At 41.0% G+C, this 12,249-nt stretch overlaps 1 pseudogene; it reads left to right on the forward strand.

The window, feature by feature from the left end:
• Positions 1-4: 4 nt before the first annotated feature.
• LOC147424571 (uncharacterized) lies at positions 5-1,135 on the forward strand (annotated as a pseudogene).
• Positions 1,136-12,249: the final 11,114 nt, after the last annotated feature.

Below are 12,249 nucleotides of genomic sequence, written 5' to 3' on the forward strand. Positions count from 1 at the left end.
GGTGATGGGAAGCAAAATACCATATGGAGGTTGCAAACAAGGGGAAAACACTCGCAGTGTGAGTAATTGCATAACAATTGATAATACCAAACTCTAAAAGTAATGGTTTGATGATTTAATCCTAACACTTTTTTATTGTGATGTGCATGATAGGTACGATGCAGCATACTCATATTTGCTCATCGAATGGGTTACAACTTTGTATTTTGAGGATAGTAAAGCTCTTTTCAAAGGTAATTCATTGCAAAGTGATGATGGTTTTTGGGCTCATTATATGCCTGAAAGCAAGAAGACACAACATCCACAATCCTCTAGGTTGATTCGTCGAGCAATTCAAAGAGTATGAGCTTCATGGCTTGTGTTCTACGCACTTGTTGTTCTCCAGGGGGTTTAGTGATCGACATGGGTTGTGGTACGGCACCACTATCACATGCAGCCATGATATTGGGATATACACACTTTGCTTTTGACAATGATGCATCAATCATCAAGGATTTGGTGGAACCTATTAAGCTATCAAGTGAGAAGAGGTCAATTGCATCAAAGAAAAAAGAACATACAAGAGGAGTGGAGGAGTTTGTGGTCAAACCGCTTGGAAATCTTTTTTTGATGGATGACTAGTAAGTTTTACATTGGGTGTCTCTTAGACCTATGCTGCTTACTTGCATGGATATTTGACTTATAAGTAACCTCTTGGTACTTTCTTAATTCAGTTTTTAGTCTTGCGATAGTGGATTGTGTGCCATAGACATGATGATGTTCTTTGTGGCCTTCTTTTGAAGTAAGCTACTCCTTATATAATGTAGTTGGTAGTTATAGTATAAAAGATTGATTTTTAGTCAATGCTCTTTCTTTACATATGTTTGTTTATCAATGTGTATGTCATGAAAAGTTACTTTTTCTTTGTGTCTTTAATGTTAAGCTTCAAGATAGGTATCATTGTGGATATAACATTGATTGTTATTGGTGGGAACACTTTCCCAGTACACTTCCTTTTTATGCAGAGCTAGAGGCACAAAGAATGGCGGCAAATGACTCATTTGATGATGATTTTGTTGCTGCTCCAAGGAGGGAAAGAAGAAAGTGTGATTTTGTTGATGATGAGTGTGAGGAGGATAAATATTGTGCAACCTGAAAACATTTATCTGGATGTTTACTTTGATAGTATCTTATTGTAGTTCTCACTAATTATGCTTAGGCTTTAAGGGGTATGTAAGGTGTTACTATCCATTTTGAAAAACCAAAATTGTCGTCTCTTATGAATGGCAACCTCCTTCTCAAGCAATATGTCTACTTTGGTGTCTTTTCCATAGTATGGTCTCTTTGGTCTTAAATCTTTGTGGTTTCTTTTAACATTAGAATCATGCTTTCTATTCTAATCTCTTTGGATTTTCATTAGTTTCTCTTTGTTGTTTAGTTTTTTTGTTACACACACTCTCTAGTCATGATCTACATATGAGAAGTATGAGTGGATTATTTGTGTGTCTCTATAGAAGATTGTAATTATAATCTTTTTTATGTCAGAACTCTTTATGTTTATGGTTTTAATGACAAAGAAGTCATGTATGTTTATGCCTTAAAAATATGCCAAGCATGGTAAGTACTAAACATATGGTAAGTACTAACTTAAGGAGCGAATGGAGATAAATTTAATCTAGAATTGAAAATTCTTAGTAAATTTCCTACATGGTGTTGAGGAATAAACAAAAAAAGAAAATGGAGTGTACATAGTTTGTATACAAATATGGAACCACTACGGGTATTACTAGGATTTCAGCTACAAGATATCTCCAACTCATTTGTCTCGCTCGCTTTGTATCCCTCGCTCACTTTTCAAGGCTCGTTAAATGGTAGCACCCGTCCGTGAGATACCATGGGAATCTTTCAAATATAAAGGAAACAAGGCTGTCAATGCCATCACGTCTCTGTGCAAACCCCCTCGCCATGGTTGCCATATGCAAAGGTCTCCTCCTCCTCCTCCTCCTCTCTCTCTCTCTCTCTCTCTCTCTCTCTCTCTCTCTCTCTCTCTCTCTCTCTGCAGTCTCGTGTGAAGCCCTTCCTCTTTGACCACACATGTCCCGACAGAAGCAGAATGAGAGGTGGCACATTGGGTGCTTGCGCACCTGAACCAGAGAGAGAGAGAGAGAGAGAGAGAGAGAGAGAGAGAGAGAGAGAGCAATTCCCTCGCAACCCCATCCATCCTCCTCGCTTTTTCTGCTTGATCAGCATACTCGTGAGTGTTGCATGCTTTGGGTTTTATCACTGGTGTGCTAGTTCACAAGCAGAATCGAAGGTAGGCATCCAAGGTGGAATCCTGTGTCGACGCGGCAGATGGTGTGCTGTACCAAGGGCTTCCTCTAGAGAGAGAGAGAGAGAGAGAGAGAGAGAGAGAGAGAGACCCTAAAGCACCGTTGCCTTGCAGCCGACTCTTCTGCCTCGTCACGTTTCTCCCTCTGCCAGGCTCAGGTTGATTCTATCGTGCAGAATGTAGCGAAAACTATTAAAATACCTCTCTAATTTGTGGTAATTCTCAAAATACTCTTCAAATTTCAAAAATTCCTCTGTGAAATTAAATATTTTCCAAATAAAAAAGTTATCGCTTTTCGTAACAAGGATAATTGTCTATCAATACAAGATGTTAAAGCTAGAAATTGAGTTGGTTATACATGAAGTTTTGGAGATGAATTGCTTAATGCTTTTTTTTGCTAGGTAATTTGTGACAAATCATGTGCTAAGGGCTCAAAAACGGATCAATGTCAAAAAGGAATAAAGACGAGAAAATTTTGAACAATCCAACATGTGCCCCTCCTCTCCTTTTTCCCCTTAACTCTCTCCACGTGCCACCTTTTTTTCTTTTTTGTCTTAAATCCAAAAGGGAATCCAATAAGATTCTCTTCAATAAGCAGCTTTAAAAAAATTGATTGGGCTTATTATTTGATCCATTTTGCAAAACCAAATTCAAAAATTGGACTTGATGCATGCTGGATTGGATCGCACAAATATCAATGTTAGTTTCCCCTTTCAACGTTCTTAGAAAGAATGTTTTTGGCACGTATAAAGTTGTAACAGGCACAAAAATGCTTACAAACACAACGGATCTCCCTTTCTACCTATTTTATAACTATTTATAAACGTGTAAAACACAAACATTTTTTTATATTTAGAAGCAATTGATGAGATTTTTGGGAAATTTAGAAATGAAAAAGATGTCTCCGTTTTCTTCATTTCAATCGCAGTGGACCATTAAAGCACTTGTTTAGAACTCTGGATGGATGCTTGTAAATCCAATGCATCATTTTTATTTTATTTTTCTTCGTTCGGAAAGCTATTTCCTCTTTCTGTTCATAAGACATGCATGATATAACGCTAATTAAACAGAGCCACAGCAAAGGAATGGGTAAAAACAAATGGAACAAGAAAAACCTAAAAATAAAGTTCTAGGATTTATTTTTTAATTACCTCCAGGTGGCACCTCCGGAAGACCTTGGAAATGCTTGCGTATGGACGTTGTGAGCGAAACAAGAGGCTGGCGCTCGATGTTCGGGAAAAGTGTGCCTCGGCTTTTAGCTTTGAGCCGGTTGAAAAATCATACCAACCGTCAACCGGTTGAAGGGGAGGCGAGAAGGAGAAAATCTGCTTGAAAATTCTAAGAAAACACAGTTAAATTGGTAAAAGTGCCGGGTATTTTGCAAAATTTTCTCTGTGAATTTACTCTAAAGGAAATTTTGTATGATTGTGAGATTGATTTTTCCCCAACATTCTTGGCGCTGCTGCGATGAGGGAGTAACAAGAAAGGACACGACAAGGTGCATGCAAGTTTCCTGTCAGTACGCAAAGCCCGGCCATAGTTAACGCCACAGGATATCCCTCTGCTGCCAAAGCGGCCTTTGTTGCAGTGGCCCATCGCCGCCCACGTCTCTCTCTTGCCCCGCATATTTCACACGCTAGCAGCTAAACCGAGTCGGTATATTGGGCAGGGCGCGGGCCAGTGGGTATGGCCCTCCTTGACGTGCCACCTTTCTGTGAAGCTTTTTACAAACTTGCGTACTTGTCTTTGCAACAACTAGGCTGGCAGTGCCGCGGCCCGCCTGCAAATGGGCACATGCCAACTCCCAAGCTGGTTCACCCACAAACCCGCTATAGCTACCAACGACTCCCTGCTGCTTGGTGAGTGAATATCTTGGGCCTTGGCAGGCCCCCGGCAAGGACCAAGGATGGTGTTTGCCTCGATGCTCTTAGTGGCTTTTCAGGATGTATTGTACTTGGACACTCCAAGTGTTAAATCAAGATGACCTGGATCCATAGGATCACACCATTCTACGTCCTTCTAAAAGCCTTGCAAAAAGGAAAGCTTGGTGAGCCTATTTTCCCCCAACAAAAGAACTCTTGAGTCAAGAAAAGCAAAAAAAAACTCCCTGTTACCAGCCAAAAGGACAACGCTTCCTCATGCATATGAACCATTTCTTCATCGATCATGAGCATCACATTATTAGTTTTCATCTAAATTTGGATCAAGCATGCTCAAATATCTTGGTTAGTTAGTGAGTAGTAATTTAAAGATTACTTCTTTGCCCAACTTGAATCAAACCACAACTTCAGCAATGCAGGTGTTTACTAGAAGTGGAGACTAGCCTACTTGAAATAAAAAACCACCTCTTCAAAAAACCCACAAAGGGACCCTGCAAGTTTTGGGTGCAAAAAGCACACTCACACTTTAACCTTGGTTAGAAGAGCTTGGGCTTGGCTAGTTACTTGGCGTGAGTGGCCTTAACTCTTAGGGGTAATGGGCACGCTTTGGGAGTGCTTACTCACTTGTCACATGTTTTGTTGCTCATCCTTCACCCTTATATGAGGTGAACCCGCTTCTCTCAAGTGCCACTCACTAATTCTTCTGTGTAAAAAAATTTATGTTTTTTTTCAGTGTTGCTACATTGTTTGGGGAATTTTCATTTTGCGAGCTTTCCTTTTCGTGCTTTTGTAATTGTGGTAGTGTTTTTTAAGCTTTTCACCTCTATCTCAATGCAACTTTGGTGCCATGCATGGGGTGGAAAAGTGAACCCTAGTCAATGAGCAAGGACAAGCATTCTAACAAGCACTACACACACACACACACACACACACAAAGTCTACGATTGTCCAGTGCATGCTGGTTTTAATTGAACCTTGCCTAGCCATGTTGCTCCATCTTTTGTCATTGAACCTTACGATATTAAAAGGTCAAAAGGCAAAGGGTTTAAGAGTTTAAAGGTCATCACAGTAAAATTATCTATATAAAGTACAAGATGATGGAATTTTCGTAAAGAAAGCTCAGTCTTGCTCTGATTCTTTATTTATACTAGTACCATTCAGATGGTAGTCTCTAGCAAAGTGGCCGAGGGTCTAAGCATGTATTGGTGGTACCACTATCTCACTTTTTGGGGTACCACCAAGAGACTACTTTGGAAAGGAATTTGTGATAAATTCAAAAAAGAAAAGGGAAATTTTAAAATGTTAATGGCCTTAGTAGTTGGAAGGGCCATTGATTATAGGGAGGGACATCTCAGTCATCATTTCAAGGTATGCGTGATGTGACTTGTCATAGGATGACATCGACATCAACTTTTGACAAATTCTTCCCGTGTGCCAGGTGATCTCCTTGAGCTTCGAAACAAATGCTCATCTCATTCACTCTCGCCTTCTGCCAGACTGAGAAGGTAAACCCTACTGCCGTTTTGAACTGCTGAGGTTTGCAGACATCTCATTCACTCTCGCCTCTGCTCTGGCGAACTGAAAAGGTTAACCCTACTGCCATTTTGAACTGTTGAGGTTTCCATGTCTGCATGTGCCATTTTTCTGCTACGTTTGAGGTGAAGCTTTGCATGCATCATGAATATTGTAGCACAGGTATGCATGCATTAATCTTTCTCCTCGTGCTCATAAGACATGCATCCTTTTCGCAAACAGAGGTTGCCAGCTGTGCTCATAAACAGTATTGAACTTCTGAGGATTACATGTCTACATGTTCCGTTTTGCTTGTCTGCTTTACCAAAGTGAAGCTTTGCATGCATCATACTGTAGCACTTGGAGTTGTAGGCATTAGTCTTTCTCTGCGTGCTCATAAGCTCATCCTCTTTATTGTACAGTCAAGCTGTAGGCTGCAAGATGAAGTCACCTGCACGCGTTTTACCAAGGCACAAGACCGGGAAGGGCACAATGTCTGAACCTGAACGTCAAGATCAAACCCCTCCAACCAATGAGCTCGTTACGCGAAGCAGTCCATCAAAAGTGGAGGTAAAGGTTCTACTTGACACTGTGGAATGCATTGCATCCAACTCAAAGCTGTCAACGAAGTCATCAAAAGGTATGCATGTGTATGTTTTGCATTGTTTTTCTCCATTGCTTCAGTGTTTGCAAAGTTGGGCTTTCAACAAGCTCTGTTTTCTAGTGCTTGCAGCATGGAGTACTGGCAGCTATCAAGATTTTGCTTCTAGATCGAGGGACTGCATGAGGAGTACTGGCTCAACCTAGAGGGGAGGTTATCTAAAGAGCTCACAGATAAAGATATCCCCGATGAGGAGTGTCTGAGTGTCTTCAAGTGCCTGCACAAGAAAAGCACAAAGCTATTTCTCAACCATGTGAGGGATGAGTTCGTTTGACTAGTGTCGGCTTTTGTACCAGAAGGTATATCAAGCAACCCCATCCAATGGTGAGTTGCTAGAAAAATTTGCACGAGGTTTCGTATATGAGAGGTGTCCAGCAACAGCGAGTCATCCGACTGGACATCGGATTGCATGGGCAAGGTTTGGTGGCAGTGTCCTTGAAAATTGCAAGATGCAAAAAGGGGGTTTGGAGTAGAAGATCAACAAGTTCCGCACCGATTATGGCTTGACAGGTGTCATTCAAATAGAAGCATCTATCTCTGGCGGTGCCTTGTCATCAATACTGACAATATCGGCAAGCAAGCTGCAGCCATTTAGGGCAATAGAGACACCAATGTATATCCAGCTGGTGCTTAGCATGGTAGAGAGACTTAGTGGCCAGGAGAATGAGCAAAAAAGGTTGTTGGGCGAGGTGAAAGTGCAGCTGCAGGAAAAGAGGGACCTGTGGCTTAGAAATGAAGGGCATTTTTCTGCTTACAGTGACTTCTATAGGGAATTGGACCAACTAAACAAGGAGCTAGAGGTGCTCAAAACCTCAACTGATTCATATCCACGGGAGGTAGACCGCAAAGAGGTGATGTCCAAGGCAGGTGTCACTACTGATTCAGGGAGACTTAAAGAATATTTGGACTCCTCGAAGGTCAGCTTGCTGCTAAAAGTGCCTAGAAGTGCTTTGTGATAAATTCAAATTGCTCAATAAATAAGGAGAATGTGATGACCAAGTGGTTGGACTTAAGACTAGAAGTGCTTCATGTTATGAAGTGCTTTGAGATAAGTCTAAACTGCTTACTTGGAGTAGGAAGTGGTGACCAAGTGGTTGGAAAAAGCTTCATAGTTCTCACAAGTGCCTATAAAGTGCTAATAAATGCCTTAAAAACACCTAAAAGTACTTTGAAGTGCTCAATGGTGCCTACAATATGCTTGAAAATGCTTGATAGGTGGTAAGAAAGTGTTTCAAAGTGTTGAAAGGGTCCTTCAAAGCACTTTGAAGTGCTTTGATATAGCTCTATACCGCTTTCTAGGTGGTTATGAAATTTTGACCAAGTGGTAAGGATTGAGTGAAGAGACTGCTTTAAAGTGCTCCACAATTGAATGGTGCTAAGAAAGTACTTCAAAGTGCTTTCAAGGAGGCAATCAAAACATTGAAGCACTTAAACTCCTCACAAGGATCACTATGGTGTGACTAGGTGGTAAGAAAGTGCTTTGAAGTGCTGAATGTTGCTTAATAAAGTGATTTGAAATGCTTTATGGTGCAAAGAAAGTGGTAACCAGGTGGTTACCAAGTGCTCCACAATACTAAATGGTACTTAGGAAGTACTTCAAAGTGCTTTCAAGTAACCAATCTACAATCTGAAGCACTTTAACTGCTCACAAGAAGTAAAAGTGGTGTCTAGGTGGTAAGAAAGTGCTTATTGTTGATCAATCATGGTGATTAGAAAGTGATTTGAAATGATTTTTGGTGCCAAGGAAGTGGTAACCAGGTGCTTTGAAAGTGCTCTGAAGAAAGTGCTTTAAAGTGCTTACTGTTGATCAATAGGTGGTCAGGAAGTGATTTGAAATGCTTTTTGGTGCCAAGAAAGTGGTAACCAGGTGCTTTGAAAGTGGTAGCTAGGTGCTTAGAAGGTGGTGATCAGGTGGTTAGAAAGTGCTCTGAAGTGCTCAATGGTGCTCAATAGGTGGTTAAAAAGTGCTAGTTGTTAGAAAGCACTAAGAAATGACTAGAAAGCATTTTGATAAGATTTGTCAAGAATTTTTTAATTTTCTTTGAATTCTTTAGAAGAAGTTGAATAGAAGCATTTAAGCTTGTGCACTTAAGTCCATTCAAGCATGAAATGATCTTACTCTCCTTTGTTGTTTATGCTATGGTGGTTGGCAGCAAAGGAATATGGCGTTCGAATTTAAATTATAAGCCTTGACGTCTCAAAGAGAATTTATGGATATAGCCATCCAATATATCCAGGAAAAGGGTAGAGGCATCATTGTCCCCTCACCGTTGACTAAAGCCTCTGTTTTGAAACCGTTTGTGTGTATTGGGGGTGATTGTGTTGCATGTGTGAAACCCCTCTCAGGTAACCACATGGCAGGGTTCTTCTCGCTGGAATGTCAACACAAATATCACCCATTTTTCTTTTGTAGTTCTATGCGGCACTATGGCAGAGTGCACTCACCCATTGTGCACAGTAAAGATTCCAAAAATTGCCAAGTGCTCGGCACTCAAAATTGAGTACACAAAGCCGGAGGGTGGGTTCACTATACTCAGCTTAAATCCACTTGTCATAAGATAAGTCCCTTAACATGATTTTTTTCTTCACAGAAACCAATGCTGACAAAAGTTCTTGTCTACTTGAGCTTGACAAGAACAATACAGAACTGTCTGAACTTGACAAGAACAACATAGAGCTATCTAAGGGTTTTCAGCATGGCAAGGCTGTTGTAAAAAGGGGGGATAGAGTGGAGGACCCCGAGGCTGAACCCTTCGTGGTTGAGAACCATGGCAAGGAAACCATTGGACATGACTCCAGCAAGCTCTCAACCGACAACCAGGAAGGTAATGAAGTGCATATCTCTGTTTGTACCAGTCCATAGAAAGTTGGGGACCGTAACAAATAAAGTGTGCATCTACTGGGAAGTACATAAGCCACCTCTAGAGAGCATGGCAATAAATGTAAGTGCATGTCTGAAAATGATCCCTCTTAGATTTGGTAGGGTTTTTAAAGCATGTTTCAAGTGCAATGGGTTTGGGGGTGGAAGCATGTATAGGTGCTCCAAAAAGGGCTGTGTTGGACACTCCTTTTTGAAGTAGTTATGGGGAACTTTTGAGTCTACATTTTATTTTTGGGAGAGGAAACTCAATGATGAGTAATGAAGATGGGGGGAATTTTAAAAAAAAGAGGGGTATGCATTTTTTATCGCCTCCTGTAGTTCTTGGATGTGTTGGACGTACAAGCACCCCCTTTGTCTCCTTCTCTGCGTGGGCACAAAGCATATAGGTTTAAGGTATTCTTTGTGCGCGGTTTTTGCATAGAGCATAGTGCCTTTCTCTCCTTCTCTATGCGGTGTTTCTACAGCACATTCCCTTCCTTTCCTCTACGTGCGGTTCTCTGCTGAGTGTGCTTAGTTCTCCATCTCTCTCTCTCTCTCTCTCTCTCTCTCTCTCTCTCTCTCTCTCTCTCTCTCTCTCTCTCTCTCTCTCTCTCTCTCTCTCTCTAAAGATGGAGCCTTCTTGCCAGTTAGGTGTGTGTGTGTCTTTGACATGTTTGGTCTTGTTGATGCCTGGGCTCTTTATGATGTATGTTCATGTGTTGAGCTCTTTTCCTTTAGGTTTTCTTGATCCGGCTTCGTGCCCACCAGTAGACAGTCGAGCAAAGTTTCCAGAGCAGTTCATAGGCTGCTTACACGATTATTGGGCGACAAACAAAAGGGAACAAAGAGAGAGGCAAATGCAACAGACTTTTTGTGCTGACAAGCGGAAGGATGTCCAACTTGATGAGAAGCAGAAAAGGAAGATTCTTCATGCCATGTCAAGGTGCTGGTAAGAGCAGATGCAAGGCTTGACCACCAAACTCCAAGGAGAGATTTTTGAATAGTTACTCCAGCAACCAGTATTTGCAACCTGCAGAACGCGACACATTCTATATAGAGAGCAGTTCTTTCCAACATTCACAACACCTTTTTAGAAGTCAAGGTCCCGCACTCAGCCACATAACTGCTTTTCAAGAGGGCAACAATGATGGCATGCATTAATTCGAGGGACGAAGTAGATGCACGTCCCTCTACGGATAGAGCACTTGCAAAGTCGTTTGGGCATACACAGAAGAAACATTGGTTTTGTGAATGCACGACTCCATTTAGAGGATGAAAAATAGTCCTTTTCCAGTCTTAGCATGTCAACGACAAGATCATCGTTCTACAAACATCACAGAGGACATTAAGGAGGTTGTGTTTGGTTTTTGGACAACAGAGACCCCAGTCTCTCCGAACAAGAAGGACATATGCCAAAGGCGTATCGGCATAAAGGTTGTTCTTATGCATCCATTACATTTGCTGGATCAATCTCAGCTAATATCAACCACTTCCAAGTAGTATATTGACCAATGTTCACCACTGCCAAGCTGTCACAACCACAATCAAACTGTAAAAAACCATTGTCAAGTAGTATGTTAAGTATGGAGCCTGATTTACCCCTTGTAATTTTTTGTGTTAAAAATGCACATTTGTAAGGCCCCCATTATGAAGAGAAGCCATCGTGCGTGACGAAAAATAACTCACCGAAAAATAAAATCACTCGCTGGAAATCAAAATTTTCACGGCTAGTCTCGAGCTTGTATGGTTTAAAGCAAGCATCAAGACAGTGGTACTTGAAGTTTGATTGATAGATGTTGGATCATGGATTCACAAGATGCAACTCGGATCACTGTGTCTACACGAAGAATTTGGGACATGGGACGTTCATCATCCTAATGTTGTATGTTGACGACATGCTGATTGCAAGTGCTATCATGCAGGACATCAAAGACCTAAAAGAAGAACTGTCTAAATCTTTTTCAATGAAAGATTTAGGTGTTGCAAAGAGGATACTTGGTATGAAGAAATCAAGGGAAAGGACAAAGAAGACAATAAAGCTGTCTCAAGAGGATTACATCAAGAAGGTACTAGAAAGGTTTGCAATGCAAAATGCAAAAACGGTTTCTGCACCTTTGGCTGGTCACTTTAAACTAACTAAGGATATGTGTCCAAAGACACAAGAGGAGATAGCATTTATGTTTAAAGTTCCATATGCTGCAATGGTTTGTTCTCTTATGTATGCTATGGTACAAGAAGGCCAGACATTGCACATGCAGTGGGAGCTGTAAGTAGGTTCATGGACAACCCAAGTAAATAATACTAGCAAGCTATGAAGTGGATACTTAGGTATCTAAAAGGGACAAACAACAAATGCTTTGTATTTTGGAGAAACTGATATTTTTCTAGAAGGGTATGGTGATGCAGATATGGCAGGTGACAAAGATACTCGAAGGAGCACTACTGGTTATGTCTTCATACTTGGAGCACAACAGTAAGTTGAGCTTCAAAGCTGCAAAAAGTGGTCTCACTTTCTACCACGGAAGCAGAGTATGTAGCAATGACGGAGGCAAGCAAAGAAATTCTATGGCTTCACAGATTCTTAGAAAAGCTTGGATTCAAACAAGACAATTGTGTCTTGTACAATGATAGCCAAAGCACTATCCATCTTGCGAAGAACTCAGCCTTTCATTCGAGGACAAAGCACATTGAGGTGAGATATCACTTCATATGCACTCTTTTGAAAGAGGGACAACTAAAGCTAGGAAAAGTGCATACAAGTGAAAATCATGTAGACATGTTTACAAAGGTGGTCAATAAGGAGAAGTTAAGCTTTTGCTCAAGGATAAGAAGCCAGGATGGAAAGCAGTCACAAGTTTGGTTTGGAGATGAGTCTCCAAGTGGGAGATTGTTAAGTATAAAGTCTGATTTACCCCTTGTAATTTTTTGTGTTAAAAACGCACATTTGTAACGTCCCCATTATGAGGAGAAGCCATCATGCGTGAAGAAAAATAACTCCGGAAAATAAAATCAGTCGCTGGAAATCAAA

Source organism: Adiantum capillus-veneris, chromosome 25, assembly GCF_014529385.1.
Source record: "Adiantum capillus-veneris isolate H3 chromosome 25, ASM1452938v2, whole genome shotgun sequence".
Classification (NCBI taxonomy): Eukaryota; Viridiplantae; Streptophyta; class Polypodiopsida; order Polypodiales; family Pteridaceae; genus Adiantum; species Adiantum capillus-veneris.